At 36.7% G+C, this 26,056-nt stretch overlaps 1 protein-coding gene across 2 annotated transcripts in view; it reads left to right on the forward strand.

The window, feature by feature from the left end:
- Positions 1–26,056, forward strand: part of TAFA2 (TAFA chemokine like family member 2) — a 594,521-nt gene that overhangs the window by 43,819 nt on the left and 524,646 nt on the right. The gene's annotated exons all lie outside the window — the stretch shown is intronic.

The raw sequence follows: 26,056 nt of genomic DNA on the forward strand, positions 1-26,056 counted from the left end.
TAGTAAGTGTCTGAGACAAGATTTGAACTTCCAAAGGTGTGTGTTTCTTACTCCAGACCTGGTACTCTAGCCACTGTGCCACCTCACTGCCCTCATTTTATTGATTGTAAATGCATTTGTAAGGCTAAACTCCAACACAGTCAGAGTTCTGATTTCTTGATAGATAGCTAGTCTTTGCTGATTCTGATGCCTGGTTGGACTGTATTTACAGGGCTTAGAAAATGTACCTCCAGGGATGGAACCTGCAGCCTCTGATAGCCTGTTTCTTGCTCCTTAACTCAAACATGAATATTATACACTGCCTTTCACAGATCAAACCAGCCTGCTGACCTCCTCACTGATGTCCAGGCTTGCTCCTAGTCCCAAGGCTCAGTCACTTTTACCAAATGGGAAGTGTGACAGGAGAAGAAAAAAATGACAAAAACTCCTTACAAGGTTGAAATATTTCAGTTTCATTAAGTTCTCTGTTCATCCTATCTTCACACACTCGAGAATAGATAACTTCTGTGGGTGAAAGAGAGTTATTTTTCTCCTGGTGGATTAAGAGAGCTAATGGAATTTGGATTTTAGTCCTGGTTCCGTCACTAAGTTTCTAAAGGAATTTTTAGCCTTAATTGTCTTTACCATAGAGATTAAAGGGATCTTTCATCCACAAGGGTCATCAAGTTCCATCTTCTTGGTGTTATCTGTTAACATTATAGAATTCTCCCCAACCACATGTGCCACAAGATCCCCTGTTTGCTGTCTTTGGCATTTTCTATAAGGTTTTCTAACATTCTTATACTTGTATGCCACCCTTTTGAGCTCTTCCGAGCATGTAGGTCCCCTATTGCTTCTTTCATATATGTCCCTTTGAAATATATGTTTAAGAGAGATACTGTTCATCAGGACCATTTTATCATCCAAATTTCCTTCTTGAGAGCATCTCTCCAAAGCTATCTTCTGTTTGAGGATTTCATGTATCATCAATCTTGGAGTTCAAATGAAATTTGAGTAAATAATTTTTATGGTTTCTTCCAACTTTAAAAATCCCTTCCTTCCATCTCTCTGTTTGTCTTCCCATCTATCGCCCCATTTGTCTCCACATCTCCCCATCTGTCTCCCTGCCTCCTTCTCCCTTTCTCCCTTCCCCCCTCACTTTTTATATACATATTATACAAATGCTTCTATAACTACCAATGATACTTGGGCAGCTAGGTGGAACAGTGGCTAAAGAACTGATTCTAGAGTCGAGAAGACTTGAGCTCAAATCTGGTCTCAGACTTACTAGCTATGTTAGCCTGAGCAAGACACTTACCCACTATTTGCCTTAATTTGCTCACTAGTAAAAATGAGGATAATAATAGCATCTTCCAAGGTTGTTGTGAGGATCAAAGGAGATAATAATTATAAATTAATTAGTACACTACCTGGCAGTTGATGAACATTTTTCAAGTGTTTGCTATGTGGCAGGCACAATGCCAAGCAGTATGGTTACAAAAAAGAGACAAAAGATAGTTCTTGCCCTCAAGGAGCTAATAATCTAGTGGGAGAGATTGCCTTATGTTAAGTCACTATTATAAATGTTAGCTTTTATACCCACTTTTATATCACTTTTATTTTTAAGGTTGTAGCAATAGAAATATTTATGTATGAATATGTAGAGATGGACATCAATACCAGTTAATTTTCCAAGTTTGAACACTTAATAATACTATTAAAACTGTAACCTTGCAGCATTATAAAGGTTTTCAGTTCTACTGCATGAGAAAGTGTGTGGTTCAAATACTATAATAGCTTTGTGATCAGAAACACCTTTTTTTTTGCCAGCTCACAAATAGTTTTTTCTTTTTTAGGTGATAAAGTTATAGTTAAGATAAATAGGAAAATATTCTTTACACGTAATGCTCTTATCTGCTAGCAGTTAATCAACAGTATTCCCCTTGAGAGTGTTTTCCCATATCAAGGAATCTTAGGAAAGTGTTCTTCTATTGAACTGAAGGTGACTCCTATCTGATAAAACCTTTTAAAGATAGGCAATGATTTTATGCTGTGTTGGCCAGGCCAAAGGATAGAGGTACAGGAAATCCTTGACATAGCAGTGAATACAGTGGGCATAGTTAGTGTTCAAGAAATATTGGCTCATTTTTTAAATCTCAGAATTCAGAATGAGTCCATGATAAAATACATTTTTTGTAGTTCTGGTTAAATTTATTTTTTAATTTAGTGCTTGAAAGTTCTTCAAGGGTTCCCTTTTGGAGATATTGAAGAATAGGATTGTAAGTATCTAAGATGGTTTAGATGAAGACTTGGATGGAGGGATATAATTTAGATGTTCTAAAGGTTGCATCTAACCAAAATCCTGTACCTGTCACTTGAAGTATACAAATAATTGAAATATGCATTGGTTATTGTTCTTTCTAGAAATTCTATCATTACTCTGACTATAATCTCATTTATTGAGAGAACATCAAATATGAGACAGCTAGCTGACATAAAGGATTGAGTTCTAGGCTGGGAATTCCCAGAGAATTGAGTTCAAATCCTGATTAGCTATAGTAACATTCAGTTGTATTTGATACTTTGTGATTTCATGGACCATAGTATTCCATGACCTTCTATCCTCCACTATTTCTCAAAGTCTGTTCATGTTTATTGTTCCCATGACTCTGTATATCACTTAATCTCCACTCACTTCAGTTTCTTCATCTGTAAAATGGGAATGACAATAAGCACCTACCTCTTAAGAATTATTGTGAGGATGCAAAGTGATATATTTGTAATGCACTTTGCACACTTTAAAGTGATACGTGTAAATGCAAGCTATGATTAGTATACTTTGGATTAGATTTGTTGATTATGAGAAATCTCTAGATGAAAAAGCTTTTATTTAAAAAAAATCTCCTATTTGAAACACAAGACAAAAAGAAAAGGAAAAGAAAAGAGGAGAAAGAAAGAGATGGAATAAAAGAAAAGAGCAAAGATAGAGAAAGGAAAGGAAAACAAATGAGAAAACAGTGAGAAGAGAGAAAAATTAATATTGCTGTAAAACTATTTTTTTTTGCAATCACTCACCTATCATCTACTCCAGGGAATACTCAACAGAGAAATTTGAGAGCAGTAATTAGAAATTGAGCCTCTCTTTTTTTTTTTGTTCATGTTATGGTGGAAATGGGGAAAGGAATCGCTAAACTTGATCCCGCAAATGAAAACATTAGACAAGTGTCTAAAAATTAAATTCTGGTCACCAATACAAGAATTTCAAAAGGGTCTCTTACCTTTCATGACTGGCAAATAAAACAGGTTTCTGAGCCTTCTACAATGCATTAGTTACATGACAATGTTTAAGTTGGAACTCTTCTGTAAATGCAAAATTTATGGACCCTTTCATGAAAGCTAGTATGTGTTTTTGGTAGTACTTAAATAGAGTTAATATCAAGAGAGAACTAGACTTTTTAGGGTTTATTTTTATTAGTATAAAAGGAGGGAAATCAAAGTTCTTCCAAGTACTGCTAAGCTAACTAACTCAAAGTGAATCATGGATGGAAACTCCATACTGATGAGCTCACAGATCCATCAGAATGTACTGACACCAATAGAAGGACATTTGATTTGTTTCCTTGTTCTACTTTAGATAGATAAAACATTTTTTAAGCACTTAATGTGTGCCAGACATTGTGCTAAGTGCTAGGAATTACAAATATAAGTACAAAACAGTTCTTATCTTGAAGAAGCTTGTGTTCTAAATTTTTTTTATTCAGTTGGTTTTTTCCCATTGTGTCTGATCCTCTGAGACACCATTAGGGCAGAGATACTACACTGGTTTTCCATTTCCACCTCCAGCTCATTTTACAGATGAGGAAACTGAGGCAAAAGGGTTAATCGACTTGCCTAGGGTCACACATCTACTGTCTGAGGCCAGATTTGAACTCAGGAATATGAGTTTTCCTGACTCCAGAGTCACTTTGCAACCCCTCAATTCTAATGTGGAAATGTAAAAACATAAAGAGAAACTAGAATTGGAGAGGTGGGGAGGGTTAGGGCAAAATAAAAAAAGTTTGGTGATACTGGAGTTGGAGCTGAGATAAAAGTGAGGGTGAATAGCTCTGGGTATTTCATAAAAAGGGTAGCAGGGAGGAACTCACCAATCATAGGAGGGACCTCAGAGGTAGAGGTATCTCTTGGGTGAGAAGTCTAGTGTTTAGGAGGGAGAAAAATATGGAGAGGCAAGAGTGGAGCCAGGAGAGAAATGAGCATGGATGATCTGGGTATTTCATGAAACGGTGGTCCCAAGCAGGAATTGACCAAATTCTTAAAGTATAGTGGCTACTGTTGAGGAGATAGAAAATTCTAAAGAGTAAGAACATTGGGTTTCAAACCAAACTAAAACACATAGGTAAGCATAAGTGGAGAAAACATTGGATTTAGAGTCAGAGAATCTGAATTCTAACTCTGCCACATACCACCCATGTGACCTTTGGGAAGTTACTCAATGTATTCTGGCATTTATTTCCACAACTTTAAAATAAGAGGGGTTGAATTAAATGACCTTAAAAGTATTTTCTATCTCTAAGCCTATGACCTTATGTTCCTAACAGGAAATGAGACAGAGAAGAATTAGACAAGAGATGTAGGAAGAGAGACCTGGTGAATAGTGTCATGAAAGTCAAAGAAAGAAGATGAGTAGTCAGTAGTGGCACATATAGTAGGAAAGTAAAGGAAGAAAAACTGAGAAAATATGGTCAGATGTAGTGATTATTGGTTAATTGAGGGTCACCTCTGGGCCTTTTATATGGGCCAATAAGTTTAAAGCTAGGACTATCTAGGCTATACTGGAATAACTTCATTCTTTTCCTTCCCCAGTCATACATTTTGTATTTCTAGTCTTCAAAATGCAATGAAAAGTATTTCATGTATAATGGTGGCAGAGGAAAGAACATGGAACTAAGAGTTGTACATCTAGGTGCCAACCCCAGTTCTGCTATGGTTGAGCTGTGTGGTCTTGATTCCACAGAGATTAATATATTTTCTCTGGTCCTCAGTTTCCTTATCTGCAAATGTAGCATATAGATGACCTTATCTTTAAGGTCCTTAAAATATTACTGTAAAAGGAATCCATGGTCCTCTTCTAAGGAAGTAAGTTGGCAAATGGGTACATTTCAAGAGGGAGACAATCAGAATGGTGAGTGACCTAGAGACCAGGCAGGGTAAAGATTGGTAGAAGCCAAGGATATTTAGTTTGGAGCAGAAAAGTCTTGGGCATGATCGCTATCTTCATATACAGAAGGATCACCATTTGGTGGGGGATTAGGCTTGTTGTGTTTGGACCCAATGACATGATCTTGTAGAGAAGCAATTGCTTTGCCAGGCATTGTTCTCCACACCTTTGTTCCAACATGCTTTTTTCTCTAGTTTTATCTATATTGTTCCTGTTGTAGACCATTTACCTCTAGACCATGGCTTCATACCTTTGCTCATGCAGTTTTCCAATTCTGGAATATCTGCTTTTTCCCTTTTTATCTGTGAATTTCTATCCATTTTTCAATACCCATTCCATATGCCACCCCCTGCATAAAGCCATGTCTAATTTGCCCTGTTGGTAAGAAAGTTCTCTCAAATCTCACATAAATCTTTGTTTTGGAATTCTTGAATGCTCTCAGCATGTAATTACATACCCTCTGTGTTTGTATCTTATTCCTCTACCAGCCTGGTGAACTCTATGGGGCAGAGATGGTGCATCTCTGAAATTTGCTTCTCCTTCAGTGCCTAGCACAGTGTTTTACTGTACACAGTAAACATGTAATAAAAATCCACTGAATGAATTGTTGAAAGCCAAACCTTGGCTCTTTGGAAATGAGAATGTCCTGACCATTTTGTACCTCCTGGCCCAAAGTGGATTATGCTTCCTTGGTAGCTAATGAATTTCTCCATTGTTGGAGATCTTCAAGGAAAAACTGGATGATTATTTAATGAATAGGTAGAGGAGAAAACTGAGGACACTTCCAATTCAGAGTCTGTGGGATTTTGTGATTCTAGCATTGTGGTGATCTGAATAAAAATGCACCTTAAATTCTCTAAGAACAGAGAAATGCTCTCAATTTCTAGAAACTAAGTGAAGCTTTGGCTGCCCTTCAAAAACACAAAGTTCACCAAATCAGAGATCAATGAACTGAACTCTTTCCCAAACTTCTGAGAGAGATCACTATGCATAAAGAGCTGTGATTGTAAACCCAGAAGTTCTTTGAACCATACTTTTGAAAAACAAATCAAATGTAAGATTCCTAGTCCCATACTCTTTGATAAGATGATTCCTAACATTTTTACTTAACCACTTTTACTTTACACCAAAAAAAAAATAGATTTCAACTTTGATAAAAGATCTACCTGTGAGAACAGAGGATTAAAAATAGTGTTTGGGAAAGATTTAAAATATAATTTTTCTTTTTCTTAATCTTTATGTTTTAATATACCTGTCAAGAGATATATGAATGGTTACTGGTCCCAGTAATTTCTTGCTCTGCCTGTTTTTTGGAAACTCCATTGTAGTGGTGATGACTCAGAGAAAGATTCATTTTATTTTGAAAACAAGCAAAAAGTATATATATTTTTTGTATTTAAATAACAATCTCTTTTTTGACTGCATGTCTTGGAATGAGGATTTCACAAATAGAAGACATTGTGTTGGTTCCTACATTTCTGTGAGGATTTATTTGGTTTCAGCAAATTATCTTTAAATAGGTAAGATACTTCCCTGAAAATGAGAAGGAAGGGCAACGAAAAATGAGAACTACATTTTTATCCATCTTACTCTAGAAAATAGCATGAGCAATTTGTGTTTTGTGTGGCACAGAATTTTCTGGGCTTTTGGAAAAAAATGATAAGGCATTAATAAAAAAACCCAATTTTTTACATAGTTAGGAAACCACACAGTAGCTATTAAAACATGGAAAGTAATACATGAAATTATGAAGAGTGAAACAAGCAGAACCAAGTAAACATTATGTAAAGTAACAGATATGAAATAATTCTTCTAACAATATTTTAATTTCTAGAGCAGCGGTTCTCAACCTCTCAATTTGTAACAATGAGAATATAGAATGCATATCAGGTATTTACATTCTGAATCATAACTGTAGCAAAATTACAGTTTTGAAGTAGCCACCAAAAGAATTTTTTGGTTTGGGGTCACCGCAACATGAGGAACCGTATTGTGGGGTTACAGCATTAGAAAGGTTGAGAACCACTGCTCTAGAGAAAGAACTGATAAGTGGAAATAAGCAAGACAGTTTTATAACTATCTATCTATCTACTTATCTATCTATCTATCTATCTATCTATCTATCTATCTATCTACCTATCTATCTACCTATCTATCTTTCTATCTACCTACCTACCTATCTATCTTTCTATCTGTCTGTCCCTCTATTTCTTTTCTGTCAAATGAGGCCGTCTCTAATGGGGGATGGAAAGAAGAAATTACCTGGGCAGATGTAACAAATAAATACATTTAAATAAAAAACAACATAGCAAATGGATGTTGGCTGTTGTGATAATAAAATAGATAACAGAGGTCAATTTAAAAAAGTATTCTGGAAAGCAATGATTGTGAGTCATGCTTGCTTCCCAAGATTTTTGTGTAGAATTGTGGATCATTTAAAGTGTGTCTGATGTGAATACTGCTATGAACCATCCCTTTTCATATGTTCTATTATGAGTTATTACTGTTTGGTCACATGTTACTTAAGGAAAACAAAAGGCTTTATTTTAGTGTAATGACAAGATTAGGATTAGAACAGCTCATTCCTCCTGCTTTGGCTGGATGGCAAGAATGTCAATTACAGGTCAAGAGACCTAGAATCTGAATCCTAGCTTTTCTACTAACTCCATGGAATCCTGAGCCAGTCACTTAATGATGAGTAGTATATATAAACTTCTTTAGATTAGAGACTTTTCAGTCCCCAGACTAAGGTGATATCGTACACCTTTGCCACAGGGTATGAAATTTAAAGGTTCCCAATAGCATCTTCTATGGATATTCTTTCTTCTCTGCCTAGACATGTTGCTGAGAAGTATTACTGGTGACATTATTCTTTCCTTCCAGCTGCTTAGAAACTAGGGCTGGATTTCTTCCTTTGGAAGGTGTACCCCAGGTGAATTTACCTTCTTCCTCTAGCCTGAGGAGCAAAAATTGCTAGTTATAGCTTTTGACTGTATTGTTTTTATCTTTGTATACTCAGTGTCTGGCTCAGTGGTTTGCACATTATAAGTGGTTAATAAATATTTTTTGATTGATGGGTTGATTAGGGCCAGGGCATGGAATAAGTCCCACTTTTCCTGACTCCAGAATTTTAGCAACTATCTTTAGCTTAGCCCTGTAATGAGAATATGTGACTTAATAGATTCACTAGACTGGAGGAAATATATGTAATAGATGGAATTGTTATCTTTTTCAAGGAAGAAGGAGTGGTAATTACAGGTCCATTTGTTACTTCAATTGAAAAAAATCAATTTTGATCCATTTTGGGTTTTGAATTGCCATTTGCTGTTAACTTTGTTTATTTGATTTAAAAAAATGTCCTGTGATAAAATAACCTCAATACACAAATCTAAAAAAAGCCCAAACCAAAATAAAACAAAAAACCTAAATCCAAACCAAGTAAAATATTGGAAACCCTCTTAATGGACAGTTTTTCAGTGTGTGGTTTTGAATATTCATAGAATCATAAATCTTGTGGTTGAAAGTCACCTTAAAACATGATTTGATCCAATCCCCTGCCTTCAAGTAGCTTTGTATATATGAGGTATTTCACCAACATTTTCCCAATAAACCAGCCCATTTTGTAGATGAAAGGAAAACCAAAGAAGTTAAGTGAGTGGTCCAAGGTGATATAACTACATATTGGAACACGAAGGACTTGAATTCTCACCTTTAACTTTTGATGCTTGTGCTCCTTGTTATAGTTAATGCAATACATATTGCATTAAAGTTGAAAGATAATTCAGATACATTATCCAAAGGTAATATTAGGATTTTATAGTTTGATTTCTACCTTAGGACTTTATGCTACCTATAGGAGACACAGCAGTAATAATCATGATACTAATGATAATAGCCACTGGCATTTAAAAATCACCTTAACATTTGCAAAACATTTTACAAATATCTGCCCTATGAGATAGCTACTATTGTTATTCCCATTTGTGATCACTGTCCATGAGGAAATTGAAGCAGAGGTTAAGTGACTTGCCCAGGTGTGCACCACTATAAGTTTATGAGCCTGGGTTTGTATTCAGGTCTTCCTAAATCCAGGTGCAATCTTCGCTTCACTGAGCCATTATTGCAGAATTTTCTTATTTTGGGGCATCTCTTGAACACATTCTCCATGAATGAGAAAGGGTTTTCTAACTTCAGTTTTAAGTGATATCTTTAACAAAGCATTATTGGAACTTTCCAGTGTTGGCTAGAAAGTGCTAGGTAGAATTGAAAGTGTTATTTAAATTGAGTTATTAATGTTGCTATTAATAATTTCAAAGCTAGTTATCCAGTGTGGTATAGACAAAGGTCAATACCTTGTGTTAAAGCTTTAGCATCAGTTCAGAGCATTAACTGGGCATAGTGTCCTGAATGTTAGACTTGTAATCTGAAAGACTTCTGTAGAGATCTTGCTTTTGACACTTACTATGTGATCCTTGGCAAATCATTTTAAGTGTTAGAGAACTCTTTAGAACATAAATCATAGTTTATGGTATGTATCAAAGGAGTTCTCATGCCACTGAAAGCATGTCACTTATTAAACCATATATGTTGACATTTAGATAAGAATTCCCATGTCACATGGAAAGCAGAGTTGAAATACATCAGAACTCTGATTAAAGGGTGACTTTAAGGGGATCGATAGTAGGTGGTACATAGTGCCCACCTTTTGGCACAGAGGTGATGGACTATTGGTATGCAATGTGGTATATATATATTTTTTAAAATAAGCCAGTGCATTGGTTGGTTTTATTTAATTTCACTTTGTTATAAAGTAGGCTTTAATGAGGGAGGGAGAGACAGAGAGACAGAGAGACAGAGAGACAGAAAGACAGAGAGAGACAGAGAGACAGAGAGACAGAGACAGAGAGAGATTATTGGGAAGTAACAAGGCAAAAAAGTGGAGCAAAAATTTTAAAAAATGAATTCTCAAATCAATGTTCTTTTGATTTAGTGCTACATGCTGTAGCAGAAAGAAACTAGAAAAAGGGGGCAAGGTACCAGATTAGAATGAGTCATTTGACTTCTTTTGGTCTTCCTTGTCTCATCTGAAAAATCAGACAATTGGGTGAGATGGTCCTTAATGTCCTTTTTTGCTCTATGATTCTCTGCTAATATAGCCAGGTTGATTTCTTCACCCCCTTTCAGATTTGTGCACCATGTGCATAAGAAAGGAGCTGCTGCTTTGACATACTTCTGCCTGGGGACCTATATGCCACACATTAGAATATATTAGATTATTTGGCTGGGTATATTTATGGTGTTAGGAGTAGTAATAGGACTTGAGAAATAAATTCTTCAGTAATGTTTCATTTAGTTTTCAAATCCAGTTACCCAGTGAGCTATTGAAACAAGGTAGCACGAGCCCCTAGTTGTATCTGGGGCTGGGGAGAAATAGAAAGCATGACTCGACCTTGTGCTTGAAGAGATTTTCAATAAAGCAGACATTTTTGATTTAGTGATCTCCCCTCAAAGAGCTGGTCCTCTAGGAACCCAGAGAGCTAAATGGCACTGCCTTAGGAGGTGTGCCAAACACCCTCGGACCATCTGCATTTAGGACCTGTGGATTACACAGAATATCAAGAAGGTTTGTCCTGAAGCTCCAGCTTTCCTTTTCCTGTGACATACAAGTATGTGACTCTCTTTGTCATGTGTATTTTAGAGGAATAAAACAAGTATATGAGAATGATTTTCATTTCACTCCTAGGAGAAAAAAGGAGAATTGACAGTCAGGTTCAGAGACAGATAAAATGAAAACCAAGATCCGAAGAAAGAAAAGACACACAAACTCCCAAAGCCAGCAATATAGATAAGACATATATCATGTTAGAGTTTAGACTAAACTCTAAGTAGCAAAATTACATTTTGCTTAATGATTTCTTGCTTGAGATTTTACTTATTGATTTCTTTTCCCCCTGATCTTATATTAACTTATATAACACTTTGTTTTGCTACTAGATGGTGCAGGGAGTAGAATGCTGAGCCTGGAGTTAGGAAGGCCTGAGTTCAAATCCTGCCCTCAGCATTTTCTAGCTGAGTGACTCATGGCAAGTCATTTAACTTCTGTCTGCCACAGATTGCATAGCACTTATCTCACAAGGTTGTTGTGAGGAACAAATGTAGCACTGTTAGAGTTCAGACTATACCCTAAGTGGGTTAATAGTAATAACCACTTAATAAATGTTTCCTTCTGTCCTTTCATCCTTTCATCCTTCCCTCCTTCATACACACTTATTATTTAATATTGTATTCAATTGTTAGTTGTGTTTATATCTCTCCTAGACTGTAATTCCGTGATGGGCAGGTACTGTTTTTATTCCAAGCTTTGTATCTCTCTCAGTGCCAACTTCCATGCTCTGCCTACAGGACTTGAATAAAAGTTGATCTAAGTGAATTGTTAAGAGGGAGATCTGAGCTTGCTTTCAGGAAAAACTTCTTATTTTGTGCTTCTGGCCCCAAATTTGAGAATGGTTATTTTAGGAGTTAGCACATTTCCCATTCCTGGAGGTTCAGGATGACTACTTGGTGGTAACATCGTAGGGCAGATTTCTGTGGGGCATATGTGACACTGGGGTAACTAAGAAGCCCAAGAGATAGAGTATTGGGCTTATAGTCAAGAAGATTTGAGTTCAAATCTGGCCATCGATGTTTATTAGCTGTATCACCATGGGCAGGTCATTGACCCCCTATTTGCCCCAGTTCCTCATCTGTAAAATGGGGCATGGAGAAGGAAATGGCAAAACACATGATTATCTTTGCCAAGAAAATCCCATGGATTCATGTAGAGTCAGAGGTGACTGAATGACTGACAACAATGACTTGTGCTAGGTAACTTTTGGTAACTTTTTCCAACTCGGCTTCTCTAATTCTGTGGAAACTTAAAACCTGATGTAAATGTGAATTATTATCATTGGGCCCAGAACTTTTTAGTCTGGCACTAGTGGTATAGGTGTGAACATTTTGAGAACAATTTTCATTTGGACTCCAGTTCATTTCTTATGCAGAGAGCTGGCATAGAGCTGTTTCAAGATTCAGGGAGGCTTTCTTAGAGAACTATGAGGAGGCAGTGAATATGTTTTGACTCTCCATATACCTCTACAGGTTTTTGCCTGAATAATTTAAGCAAGAAAAAATTTTTTTCCTACATGGACTAAATAACTGTGACTTTGTAAACTTAGGCTTGGAGCCATCAAAGTATAAAATTATTTTATAAAAGCAACCCAGCCAAGATTCTCTAGAAAACACTCATGTTTTTCTTTTGATAAAAAATCTTCAAATATTTATTGGACACTCATTTCAGGAGATAGAAATCTTTCAGCATTATATGACAGTGTACTCAGGGAATGACACAGTCCTGTATTTGGAAGAGATGGTTATTTATATAGTGCCTCAAGGATTGCAAAGCACTTTTCAAATATAATTGCATTCTAGATGGTAAATGATATTATGATCTCCATTGTACAGATAAGGAAATTAAAGCTGAGGGAGGATAGGTGACTTACTCAAGGTAATAAAAGGAGAAATTTTCTGAGGTTGGATTTTAACTTAAGTTTTCTTTAATCCAGACATAATTTTCTCTCCACTTTGCCATTTAGCTAGTGGAAGGCATCTGACAACATCATTGAAAACATCATGCTAAAAGGCATGGGAGCAAGCACACAGATTCTGTTGGTGACTGTGAAAACTTGAGAGCATCATTCATTATTTAGAACCCAGGCAAGAATGCTGTCGTGGAACCAGCATACAATACTAATGAACTTCTGGTGATGAAATTTTGCCATGATCTTCCACAAGCCTTTACAACTGACAGTATCAAAAGCTCTGGTCAGGTTGACAAAGGTTGTATACAGATCTCTCTTGTCTACATGGCATTTCTCTTGGAGTTGTCAGGCAGCAAATGCCATATTAACAGCTACTTGGCCCTTTCCAAACCACACTGGCTCTTGAGTAGATAACCAGCATTTTAAGTGAAGGATCAGTCCATTAAGGAGGATGTTAGTATAATGGTTTTTAAACTCTTTGTTCTTAAAATCCCTCAGAATTATTGAGAATCTGCCAAAGAGTTTTTCTTTATGTGGATCATATCTATTGATATTTACGGTAGTAGTAGTAGTTAAAAATAGTATTAGTATTAAAATAATTTTAATCTTCCTCGATTCCCTAAAAGATACTGGAGATACTCAATATTCCACAGGTGACATTTTAAGAACCTCTGGTATACTTTTTTGGGTATGGGTTGGACTATACCAGGGGTTCTTAAAATGCCATCTGGGAAACATTGGGTATCTCCAGTGTCTTTGCTTGCAAATTTCCACCGATGGAAATTATCCCTCTAACCCTCCCCAGCCCCAACCCTTACTTTCCCTATTACTATCAAGGGCACCGCCATTCTCCTTCTTTCTCAGGCTCAAGAAGTTGATGCTATCCTCAGCTCCTCATTATCTCTCACCTACCTGAAACAATCTGTTGCTGAGACCTGTCTATTTCACCTTTGTAACCTCTCTTGAATGTGCCTCCTTCTTTCCCCTGATAGTGTCACTACTCTAGTGCAGACCCCTATCACCTCACACCTGGATTATTGTAATAATCTGCTGGGGGGCAGTAATTTTTTCGTGGATCATGGACCCTCTGTGTCAGGCTGGTGAAGCATATGGATCCTTTTCAGAATAATGTAAATAACATTAGGAAATAAAATACTGAAATATAGTTTATATCTCTATCCTCTCTGTCTCTCTGATTCTGTCTCTCTGTCTCTGTCTGTCTGTCTGTCTGTCTGTCTCTCTCTCTCTCTGTATTCACTCATTGTCTGGGACCCAAGCATGACAAGTTTAATCCTCTTTGACATGACAATCTTTCAGACACAGTAAATCAGCTACTATCATTGTTGGTTTCTGTTCCCTCTCATTTTTTCCCTTTAGGCTAAATGTTCTCAAGCCATTGGATAATAGACTTACATTGAAAGGCACCTTATAAGTAATCTACAATTGATGATGAGGAAACTGAGTCATTACAAATTCTCTTGTGGCATGCTTATGAGGCCAGTCACACCATCTTGCTTATGAGGCTAGTCATTCTCCTCTTGGTCCTCTACAGCTTATCAATGTTCTTCCTAAAATATGGTGGTCATAAGGAAAAAAATTACTCCAGATGTATTTTGACTAGAGCATAGTAAGACAGGAACATTATCTCCCTTGTTTTGTACACATACCTCTGACTACAGTCCAAGATTGCATTAGCTTTTGGGATTACCATATCAGACTGTTGACTCATATTGAGTTTGCATTCAATAAAACTCATAAATCTTTCGGACAAACTGCTATCTAATTATGCAGCCACCCTCTCCTTACAAGTGAAAGAGTATGTGCCATCTTTTGCTTCTCATTGTTGGTAGCTTGACAGTAAGTTATGAAAGAGGCAGGTTTTGGGGTGTGGGCGTGTCCAATAGAAATTAGCCTATATGCCATCTCTGATATATTTGCCATTCTTGGCCTGCCATATGCTCATAGTGTGATACCATATGGGTATCATATGGGAGAACAAGAGATATGTGAGAATTGGCCCTGGCCTTGAAGAATTTATAGTTAGTTTGGAGAGAAGGACCTATATATGAAGTGATTTGAAAACAAGACAAGAAAGTATTTTATCAATTTCTAAATTGTGTAGTGCCAATGGTTGGGCTATAAATCACAGATTTAACATTCTGGCTAATGCAGGGATTCTTAATCAGGGTCATGTTTTTTTCAATTAATCAAAGATTTATGAAGTCCCTATTAAGTGTCAGTTACTGCTAAGCACTAGGGATACAAATAAGAAAGAGAAAGTCTGCCCTCAAGAACTTACAACCTAATGGGAGAAGACAATGTACAAAAGGAAACTCAAAAGCCAGAGGTGGGCTCCAGGGGCAATTGATCCAGGGGCATGATGTTCTAAGGAGTTGAAACCACACAGAACTGTTCTCATGGAAAATAGAGAGTTACCTGGAAAATGCTGATCTAATTGAGGTCGAACATAATATGAATATAAAATTCTTCTTATTAGTATCATAGATTCATAGAACCAAAGCTGAAAGGCAATTTTGAGATCGCAGGTGATGAAATTAAGTTACAGTCAGGCAAATGACTTATCTGAAACTAGGAAAAAAACTAGGAAAAAATGATTTCCCAGCTCAGCCTCTGCCATCTCCCAATTCTTAGTGTCAATAGCCTTTCAATCCCATACACTGGGATTTCATTAATGTGGGCACTTCTTCCAGTGGTACAGAAAATAGCCCATAAATGTTTGCTCATTCTGTGAGACTCTATGCCCTCCCACAAATCCACTCTGAAAGTTGCCTCTTGTTGGTTTAAGAAGCTTGCCAGGGACACAGAGTCAGTATATGTCATAGGCAGAACTTGGAAAATCTTCTGAACTCCAAGGTTCAGTCATCACTCATGATAAAGTCACTGCATTTGATTAACTATTCTGTTTCACTTATTTTCCTTCGCAATGTTAGAGATATTATATAAATTGTGTATTTACTTCATTCCAAATTTATATTATAAAAGTCTTCCCAGGTTTCTCAGAATTTGTCTTCCTCCTTCCTTCCTTCCTTCCTTCCTTCCTTCCTTCCTTCCTTCCTTCCTTCCTTCCTTCCTTCCTTCCTTCCTTCCTTCCTTCCTTCCTTCCTTCCTTCCTTCCTTCCTTGTCCTTTATTTTTTCCGTTCTTCAGAGTTTGTTATTCACCAGGAGTTGTAGCCCACTTACAGTCAATATGTACTTCTCCATTGCCCTCTAAGTACTACTCAATTTTAATTCTTGAGAGACTGTGGTTTTCCATGTCTCATAGCCACATGATAAAACTATTATTATTAGATTATAAAACAAAACAAAATAATCTTGCCATTCATCAAAGAAACTAATTTGGAAAAAAATATCAGAAAAACTAATTAGAGAAGGAATAATAATAGCATCTGATATTTATATAGTGTTTTAAGGTTTCAAAGTGCTGTTCTAGGTACATTATTGCCTTTTAGGCTCCCAAAGCTCGATAAGATAATTACTAATGGCATTATTATTCCATAATATTTCATGAAGACATCTGATTATACAGGGTATATTTTAGTTTTTGAAGGTCAGCTTTTTTAGTGCCTCATGACAATAGCTCAAACATTTGGTGCAAGCTATGATCTTTTACATTCATTTGTTCAAAAATTAGTGTATATGTCAGGCCCTGGGTCTGCAAAAGAGAAAAATGAAACATTTGCATCTCACAATTGGTAAAAAGCAACTACATATTTTTCTAGTGAAATAGCTGTCTACTCTCAATGATTTAAGGTAACTGAGCAAACTATCAGACTGTTCAGGAGTGGAAAGAAAACCCTTTGTACTAACAGTGTAACCTCTTGCCCCTTAAACTGGATCTTATCTTTTGGGCTAATGTCTCTATTCCTCAGCTTGGTCCTTACCTGTCTTGACCAATCAATAATGGTGAAACTAAGAGAGGCATTTTTTGAGTACTGAAACCTGTCCTTTCCACTCGAGGTTCTAAGACAGAAAGGTAAAGAAGAGACAGCTTGTTACAGATAAACCCAGGAATTAATCTCTTGAACTGTCCTTGCCACTAAAACAGCATCTTGCCCTGCTAAGTCTTGGAAGAATGATCTAATAGTGATGATAAGTAAACATATTGGAAGATAAGAGAAGGTGCTCATTTTTAAATTTAGGACACTTAGCTGTAGAAAGAGAATTGCTCGTTCCAATTAAAAATGACCCACTTTAAAGCTGAAGCTTTACATTTTGAGCAGGTGCACTAAATAAATTCCTAATCAGAATGTGGAGGCAGTTGCTCCATAACAATCACACACACACACACACACACACACACACACACAAAATATCAAAGATTTCCTTTGCTTGTACAGGTATGGCAGAGGCAGCTCAAGGAAAGCAATCGTTTGCTTCGGGTACCTGCTTATTCAGTGTTCTCAACAGCCACTCACCAGAACATGGGTTTGGGGAGAATAAAAGAGAAGCTAATAACTAACCAAAGGATTTTAATAATTCTGAAGAAAGTCATATTCAGCAGGATGGCCATTAATATAATGACTTGTGCTATCGTTAGTAGTGCAATTGCCACCATAAAATAAACATGTAAGGCTGAATTCCCGAGTGTTGTAAAATTCTCAAGTATCTTGGAGGGTGCATTTATTCGATTTAAGGATTGCAACTCACAAGAAAATCAGCAAACAGGGGAAATTTGTTCCTTTGAATGTCTGTCTTTTAAGTTGTTCATAACTGGAAAGCTAAACTATGTAATGATTTTATGCATGATTTTATTGTTGGTTTTTTTTATGAGAGAGGATTGTACAGATCTGTGATATTGTCAATGTGGAAATATACTTGGTCTTTGGCAGCTGCTGTAATGCTAAGAACTTAAGTGACTTGCATAAGGTCACACAGCCAATCTATTTCAGAGGTAGGACTGGAACCTAGGCCTAACAAACTAAAAGCTGATCCCTCTATTATATAATGCTATTTCAACTTGTATTATAATGCAACTTAAAAATTTAGATTTCATGTGAGTATTTTTTAAATGTAGGAAAAGCACTTCATCTCTCTGAGTCTGTTTCTCAGAGAGACTAAAAGGTAAAATGAGCCTTGAAGATCCCTTCCAACTCTAAATCTGTGATCCTATTATAGCCTGAATTCTGATTCTCTTTCACCTTAAATGTTCCTCCTTTATCATCTTGGAACACCCTTGTGTTGGCTGATTCATTTAAAAAATGAATAACAATACACTAATTCTCAGGGTCAAGTATTTTGTTGTTGTTCAGGGACAAATTGATTTTGGTTATTGCTAATAAATCATAGTTTTTTTTTTAAAGATGTACACTAGATCATTTGACCCAGAACATATTTCTTGATATCCAGCAATTTTTTTTGTCTATAGAGTGGAACAAAGAATTGTCAGTCTGGATGAGTGGTCTTATTTGTTGTTTATGTCTTCTACCATATCTACTATCCTTGCTCACCAACCCATGCGTAGTAAATCCCACTGCAGACTTGAGTCTGTGTTCACAACAGTCATGGTTATGAGGATATAAAAACAATACTTTCATTGTATTATAAAGAGAGTTGTTAATAATGGCATATATTTATCTAGTGTTTGTGATAGGAGACATGTTATTTCACTTTATCTTCATGATAAATGATACTAAAATGCATTCTCCACATAGCTGCCAAATTCTTTCTGGCCAAAGCACATGTCTGACCATTCAATTCTCTTGCTCAAGGAGTTTCAGGGAACCCCTATTTCTCTAGGATCAAATTTGAATTTTCTACTTAGCATTCAAAGACCTTTGTATTCAGGGTCCATACTATCGTTTCAAATTTATTTCATGTTGCTCACTTCATGTATTCTGTTTTCCAGATAAACTGGTTGGTTTGCAAATGAGATATTTGTAAAGTCCTTAGCACAAGATTTGGTGACAGTATATTAACATTGATTTCTCCTCCTCCCTCCCTCCTTCTTTTTCTCCCTTCCCCCCTTCCTTGCTTTTTTGCAGGTTTCCCCCTTATGCTTTAAATGCCCTTCCTTCTTACTTCTACCCCTTGAAATCTCTAATTCCTTCCAGGCTTAATTCCTGATCCTTCGGAGAATGCTTTCTTTTACTCAGCTCTAAATTACTTTGCATATTCTTACTTGTCCACATCTTGTATCTCCCCAGTATATCATTCTCTATAGGTGTGAGACTGTTTTTTTCCCGGTTTTTATATCTTCAATTCCCAGCATCATCCCTTATACATGGAAGATCTTTATTGAATACTTGTTGAACTGAATTAAATGGCAATCCTAGAGGTGACTAAGTGGTGGAGTGGATGGAGTTCCACTTCTGAAATCAGGAAGACCAAAGTTCAAATTCATCCTCAGAGATGTATTTGTGGTATCACCCCTGGACAAGCCACTTAAACTGTCTCAGCCTCAGTTTCTTCAGCTATAAAATGGAGATAATAAAAGCACATACCTACCACATTGTTGAGGATAAAAGGAGATATTTTTAATAAGTGCTTTGCAAACCTTAAAGCATTATGCAAATGCTAGTTATTATTATCATCATGTAAGGTGGATAAAAAATTGCTAACTCCATTTTAGAGATGAGGAAACTGAAGTTCAAAGTGGTTCACTTTCTTGCCTTAGGGCTCATAGCTAAAAAATGACACACTTAGAAGCTAAATTTTCCAACTTCAGTCACAGTGGTCTACTTCTCTGAATTGAAAAAAAAAACCTTTGAATTCCTTCACCCATAGGAATAGACTACCCCTGCTAGCCAATTTCCTTTTGAGTAGGAGTCCCTAAATAGAGAAAATGCACCCTATAAGATACTTGAGAATTTTATGACACATAGTAATTCAGATTTGCATGCTTATTTTATGGTGGCAATTGTACTAGTAATGATAGCACAAGTCATTATATTAATGGCCATCCTGCTGAATATGACTTTCTTAAGAATTATTAAAATTCTTTGGCTAATCATTAGTTCTGTTTTATTCTCCCCCAACCACCTTCTGGCAAATGGTTGTCAAGAGCACTGAGTAAGTGGGTACTGGGAGCAAACGACTTGATTGTTTCCTTTAGCCACATCTGTACAAGTAGAGGAGTCCTTGATGGCATGTCAAATCACATACTGAAACAGGAAGGAAATGTGTTTTCCACTACAGCAGGTCATATGTTATTGGTGTGTGAGTGTGTGTGTTTGCATGTGTTCATGGCATCAAGTAATTCTGCCAGGGCATCACATCCTGAAATGGGAATGTGCTTGGTGAGCCTACTGTAAAGGTCATAGTTCTATAGGATGTTAATTTTTAATGGAAATGGACATCTGTTTTTCTATTAAAAAATCTTGAAAAATAATGAACTGAGCACAATGAGAAAGGAACTAGCAGTTGGGTTGGAAACCCTAGCCTTCTCTGAGACCCCAAAGACCTCATCTAATTTGTATACAGTGAAGCATGGTGCTGCAGCATTCCCATGGTCGCCATCTTTATAAAAAGGTAGTACATGCATAGGATATATATTATATAGCTCCTCTTGAGCTGATTAAGCTAAAGCCCCATTACAGGAATTCTAAAGTATGTATATTTATTTCTAGAGACCCAGAAGACAATTTCTCTCTTTTCTACTCCCTTCTGATCGAGTTTATGGCAACAGAGACTCACTTGAGTGTTGGAGAGATTGCCTTGTGTAGTTGAGAATGTTTTAGGATGGGAATTGGTATCAAAGTTGGCTTCTATTGTTTACTAGCTGTGGGAGTCCATGCAAAGCACTTAATCTCTCTGTCTCATTCTGTAAAGTGAAAGAGTTGGACTAGATGAACTGTAAGGTCTCTTTTAGTTACAAATTTGAGTCCAGAAGATATGGGTGAAAATTTTTCCTCTGACCTTTACTAACTGTGTGACATTGGGCAAATCTCTTAACCATAATGTTGTCGGGAACTCTCAAAGATTTTAAGTTGCAGAGAGGATACTGATGTCTATTGGTAGAGGAACTTTCTTTACTTGGAAGTTAATTATACCAATGAAGTCATGAGTCCAAGTCACTATCCCCTAATTTGCAGAATAACTCATAACAGTTCATAATTGACACATAATTGCTCCCTTGGGTCCTCTGAACAGAGTCTACTCAGGGAAATTCCCAGGACAGTTGAACAATCAATATGAGTAAAATAAGAACTATCTTGGCAAAACTAAGACACTTAATAATAATAGCTAGCATTTATGTAGCACTTCCAGGCTTGCAAAATACTTAAAAAATATAATCTCATTTTTAATCACATAACCTTGAGAGGTAGGCACATTATTATCCCCATTTACATATGAGGAAAATGGGCTGATAAAAAGGTGTAAATGACTTGTTCAGGTGGCATAGCTAGTATCTAAGGCTGGATTTGAACTCAGGTCTTTCTAACTCCAAACCTAACACTTTTATTTACCCTGCTCTATTTGGTTACTTTATTGATAATATAGCCACTTTAAAAGGTGGTAAAGTAGGTAGAGTGCCAGCCTAGAGTCAAAAAGACTTATTTTATTAAGTTCAAATTTGGCTTCAGACATTTTACAAACTGTGTGACTCCTGGGCAAGTCACTCAATCCTGTTTCCCTCAGTTTTTCATCTATAAAATGAGCTGGAGAAGGAAGTGGCCAATCACTCCAGTATTTTTGCCAAGAAAATCCCAAATGGGGTCACAAAGAGATGGATAGCACCCAACAAAAGCAATAATAGCAATAAAGTCATCTTAAAAATAAAGGTGGCCTGGATGTGTCTTCTGATGTTACCCTGTAAGATTCAGTTATTGAGCTAACCCACCTTGTGAAATTCAGCTAATATAATGAGAGAAATTTTATTTTATCATTGTTAATTTTCTTAACAAAGATGAAGAATGGCACAGTACTTGTATTCAAGGATTTTTACAATTTACTAGAGAGAATACACATGCATACTGAAGTACAGTATGAGGTGGAATGTGAGAAACAGGGCAAAGAAAAACTAATACACTATAGGTAATTTTAAGGAGGGAAATTATATTTTCAGCAAAAGGACTCAGAGAAGGCTTCAAGGAAAAAGGGGCCACCTAAATTGAGTTTTGAAAGGAAGAGAAAGATTTCAAAAGACAGAGGTAAAGAAGTAATATTCCTAGTGCAAGAATCAGTCTGGGTAAATGTATAGAGAGATGTGGCAGGTTGAGATTGGAGACCAGTTTATAGTCTAGTTTAATTGTAAGAGAATATATGAAAGGGACTAATGGAGTTAAGACTGGAGAGATAACTGGAAATCACAAAGAGTCCTAAATACCCATTGAAGGAACTGTGTTTTCTAGACAATAGGGAGCCATTGAAGACTTTTGAGCTAAGTGAGTGGCATAAGAACAGAGGTTCTGAGGATCTTAGGTCTCAGTTGAAAGAGATCTCAGATACTATTTAGTCCAACACCTTTGTTTTGTTTGAGGATGAGGAAGCTGAAGCTTAAGGAGGTGGTGGATGGCTAATGTCAAAATTGCCCAATTTCTGTATTGAGAAGATTATTTTGGCAACTGTTGCCCCAAAGAAAGAGTTTGGAAACTGTTTCGATTTTTCAGAAATGAAACTAAGAATGATATCCATGTGAGCAGGGAGGAGGCGATGGAAGTAAGAATTATGGTAGAAGTTGACAGAATTTGGCACGAGTGGAGGAGTTGAGGTCCCCAGATAACTAAGGCAAAAGAGAAGTAGGTGGATAAAGAAAGGTATGGAAGATAGGAGTTCAGGAGACTTCCTCTTGCCTGGAATATACTTTCTCCTTTTCTCTGCTTCTTCCATCAATCCTCAGCTCCATTCATCTCCATCTCAGCCACCCACTGATAACAGAATAAGAAAGACCTTGATTTGGTTATATCACTTAAACTTGAAAACACACCAGGGACAAGAGCTATATTATCCTCTGCTTTGATGGTAATATCCTGATCTTCTACTCTCTTACTCTTTTCTACTGTTGCTCCTTTTTCTCCAGCCAGTAACCTTGTAGCCCTTGACTCTTCCATGTCCTCTCAATCCCTGGCCCTCCTTTGGTCTTCACCTACATTCTGCCCTAGGCTTAGAGGCCACTGAACGTTGACCACTTTTGATCACTCTTTTATGCATATCTATTTTTTCCACCTTGTTTTTGTTATGCTAACTTAGTTCTCCTGGCATCTTTCCAATCATTCTTTTTCTATAGTCTCTCTTTTCCTTCTCCCTTCACATAAGCATTCCTTAAGGTTTTGCTATTGGTTTTCTTTTTTCTCTCTCTGTTGGTGATTTCATCCACTCCCACACTTTCAATGACTACCTTTCAATCACACACTAATACCCAAATTTATATCTCTAACTCCAACCCCTTTCCTTAGCTCCAGGCATGCATTTTCTTTCCAAAAATATGTATTGATATCTTTTGTTTCTGCATCACTTTATATCCAAATGTAGTCTTCCAATCCTCCCCTGCCCAGAAAAAATCATCCTTAGTAACAAAGGATTAAAAAAAGGAAGTGAAAAAAGTCAGTCCATCAAAATGAAACAATATATCAAGTGTGCCTAATATTATATTCTGTATTCCATATCCATAGTCACCCACTATGAGAAGGTGGTCAGATATGCATTTTAATTAGCTATTGCCTATCTCCAGCAGGATATACTGACAGTGAGTCAAATTCAACCTGTTCAGAGTTGAACTTCTTTTCATACAAACTTGTTCTTCCTTGCTTTTTTCCTTCTAGTAATGATCATCCTATTCTTCCTGCCCCCTCGCTCAAAAGCTCAAATTCATTTTCCACTCCTCTTTCTCCCTTGTTTCAGTGTTCAATGAGTTATGAATTCTTATCACTTTCATATATAGGATATATCTTACATCCGTCTAAGGAGGACAGAGAGGGAGAGGGCACTGTATTCCTTCACCCCCCCCCTTTTAACACTAATTGTGACATTTTAGAATAGACCAAAAGAATAGAATAGAATATTTCAGTGTTAAGTGGTCCCTTCTAATCTCGATGTTTTGTCTTCCTTTATCCCAGTTCTTGTGCAAAGACAAATAGGAGACAAATAGAATCCATTCAACCTCAGACCCCTTAGGTCCTTCTCTAAAATATAACAACTACCCCCAAGGCCAGTGACTAACTGGTTGTGAATCCATCATGATCTAGTTTTCTGTATATGAAAAGTACATGTGGGAAATGACCTATACTCAGGAGACCATTTGCCCCGTAGATATTTCCCTTCTCAATGTTCCAACTGATGTTTTACTCTGTCTTGCTTGGTAAAATGTATGGAATAAAGTACTTTACTGACTTGTATTCTAAATTAAAATAATATGTTTTTTCTCTCCATGATACTTCCCTTCTTTTCCATTTTCACTCTTGAAAAGTTCAGGCACTTTGTCTTTCATTAGTATTATTTATTTGTTTTTTTAAAAGCCCTTACCTGCTGTCTTAGATTCAATACTATGTATTGGTTCTAAGGCAGAAGAGTGATAAGGGCTAGGCAATGGGGGGTTAAGTGACTTATCCAGGGTCACCCAGCTAGGAAGTGTCTGAGATCAGAGTTGAACCCAGGGCCTTCCATCTCTAGGTCTGACTCTCAGTCTTCTGAGTCACATAGCTGTCCCCTCATTTGTATTATAGCAATGCTTTCCAAACTAGCCTTTCCCTTTCCACCTTCCAAATTCTTTCTAGCAGACTTTTAGAACCTGTCAATGACTTTCCATTGCCCACTGAATAATGCCCAAACTCCTTTGCCTGACATTCAGACACAAGCTAGTTCCATCCCACCTTTCTAGTCCTGTCTCACACCAGTTTCTCATATATACTCTATGCTTTAGTCAAACTGAACTATTAATCTCTGATCATGTTCAGGACACTTTTGCCTTTCTGGCATTGCTTAATATTTTCCTTCTGTTTAGAATGCCTTCCATTTCACCTTCTACTCCATTTCTTCCTTTTAAAATCCTCATCCTTCAAGATTTAGCACAAATGCCACCTCCTTGATGAAGTCTTCCTTGGTACCCCAGAAAGAATATTTTCTCTTGAACATTCTGTGTCTGCCTGTCTACCTTGACTGGCTGTCTGATCTACTATAAACTAGTCTCCAATACATTTGTTTATGTTTTCTGTCATCTTTCTTATTAGATTGTAAACTTGAGGTTAAAGATATTACCAAGCCATCTCTAAATTTTCTTTAGGACCTACCACAATATTTTACTCTAAAAGAATATTTGCTGAATGCAATAGAAATTCAAATTCTGACATGTTTTTTTTTCCTGTGCATTTTTCTCCTTTCTTCTTTCTCTTCCCTTCTCTTATTTTGTTCTCTTCTCCCACCCCTCTCGCCCTCAACTGGAAGAGAGAAATGTATATTTTTAGGGTAAGGGTTATGCTTTGCACTTGTATTTGGTGAATAATGTAATGGGGAGTCTTCACAGAGTGAGGAAGCAGAAATCTTCTCCAAAAATTATTGGAGTTCACAGAAGAATCACTGAAGAGACAAAAACTGTCACATCTTTTATGATTTTGGATTTGTATCTATCTGACCCATTTGTATTCATCTGTATTAAATTAACTATGGTTTTTATAAAAAAAATCTAACTCTTAACTCTTTAAGATTTTGTAATCATCCATCGAGGATAAGAGGATTAATTTTTCCCCCTTAAAATAAGTCTTTTCACTTTAAAGAGTGCAAGAATGTTGAAAACAACAACCTGTCTGGTTGCTTACTGAGGGGCAGCACTCATAACGTAGTTATATTTGCAAGTCCCTGGGTAGCCAAAGAAGTAAGGTGATTCCATGAGAAATAACCACCTAGTCTGTGATGACTCAAATATTGTCTCATCAATATTCATCTTGACTCTTTTGGCCCTGAAAAGAGGATCTTCTCCCGAGACACATATGGAGAACAGATAAAAGCAAATTAATATGAAGAAACCATGCATTTAGTATGTGCCCATATGCTTTCTTTCATCTTAGTATTTACTTTGTTTGTAAGGTTCTATACCACCAAATAAACATTTTTTTTTCATCAGTTGGCTCCTGGCCAATCAAAACATTAGGTTTTCTCATGGCACTTGTTAATGTTTTCCCCTTTATAGCACACAGAGAGTGCTGTTCCTAAGTTAACTGAGTTGATAATATCCATAAGTGGACTGGTACAAAGGCGATTCATCAGCATTCTAATTGCTTTTTAATGGGAAAACTTATTATCCTGTTTAGTTGTGTTGATTCTTTCTCCTGGTATAAATGTTCTTATTTATTAAATGCTTTTGGGGGGCATTTGGGGACTTCTATAGAC

Source organism: Monodelphis domestica, chromosome 5, assembly GCF_027887165.1.
Source record: "Monodelphis domestica isolate mMonDom1 chromosome 5, mMonDom1.pri, whole genome shotgun sequence".
In the NCBI taxonomy this organism is placed as follows: Eukaryota; Metazoa; Chordata; class Mammalia; order Didelphimorphia; family Didelphidae; genus Monodelphis; species Monodelphis domestica.